Raw genomic sequence first — 1,384 nt, forward strand, 5'->3', positions numbered from 1 at the left:
CGAAGATAAACATTATAAACTGCTTTATAGTAAATTTAACTAGGTTTAACTTGAGTGCTGGCAGACATTTGTACGTTGAATGGTTTTATATATAGATTTAACGATTTTAAGACAAAGATAGAATTCACTAACTACTGATTTTTCAGTACATTTTTTATGAAATGTTGCTTTTCAAAAAGCTATATCTCGAGAACGACTGGACGTAAATAGCTCTATTACGGCTCATATTTTAGTAAATTTACTCTACTTTCAATGATCTTTTCTTGTGTTGTTGGTAGTTATATGGAGCTCCGGAAGAATTTTCTTTTTTTAACATTTTGAGACTTCCTCAAGGTCCTTGGTCCCATCCTCTACAACGTCTATACAGCTGACATTCCAACCAATCCTAACACTATGCTCATCACGTATTCCGATGATACATGTGTGCTCGCAGTTAATAAAACCCATTAATTGTATACCAAACTCTCCAATCCCATATCACAGTCCTCGAAGAATGGTGTCGTAATTGTAGGATTTAGATAAACACCAACAAATCCCATCAAATCACTTTTACCCTTCGTCGTAAATCTACCGACTGCCCTACAGTTTCATTTAATAATGTTACTCTTACCCCTGTCGAACAGACCACATTTGGATAATCGATTAACCTGGCATCCTCACACAAGACTGAAAAGACAGGAAACTGCACGTCGATTTCGACTATTACAGCACTTACTAGACAAACGTTCTAAACTTCCAACACATTGCAAAAGACTGATCTACATGATTGTAATAAGGCCAATCTGGACATAGGGAGTTGAGCTTTAGGGCTCCACTAAACCTTTGAATTCCTCTCGTATCCAATCCTTATAATCCAAAATCCTTCGTAAAATCCTCAATGCTCCTTACTTGTCACAAATAAAATCATACATAAAGACCTTAATGTTCCCTATGTAACCGATCTAGCCCGAACCAGATATCACTTCTTCCATTATAAACTCCCTAACCACTCAAATCCCATAGCTTCTAACCTTGCATCCTCTTCCATTCCTGACAATTCTCCGAGGCGATTGTGAAGATGGCCACGAGACCAGCTAATGTAAAATGTCATTAGGGTGCTATCAATGGGTAGTTGCTCTACACGCCTGTAACACTCCATTTTAACATCAAATTTACTGAATGTATTATGTAATATACAGTTGCAAATTTCAATAAAGATATTAAACAAAAAAACATTTTGAGACAGCCGCCATTTCATATTCCCCATTCTTGACAGACTCATCAATTTAGACTAGTAATTATACATAGTTTTCATCAAAGTAATAAAAAAAAAAAAAAAAATTGGGGTGAAATAACCGCCTTTTTTCTCCCCGGCTCTGATACTACTAGTCGGCTATTTGTATTG

Source organism: Halyomorpha halys, unplaced genomic scaffold (assembly GCF_000696795.3).
Source record: "Halyomorpha halys isolate HHAL.00 unplaced genomic scaffold, Hhal_1.1 Scaffold358.1, whole genome shotgun sequence".
Lineage (NCBI taxonomy): Eukaryota > Metazoa > Arthropoda > Insecta > Hemiptera > Pentatomidae > Halyomorpha > Halyomorpha halys.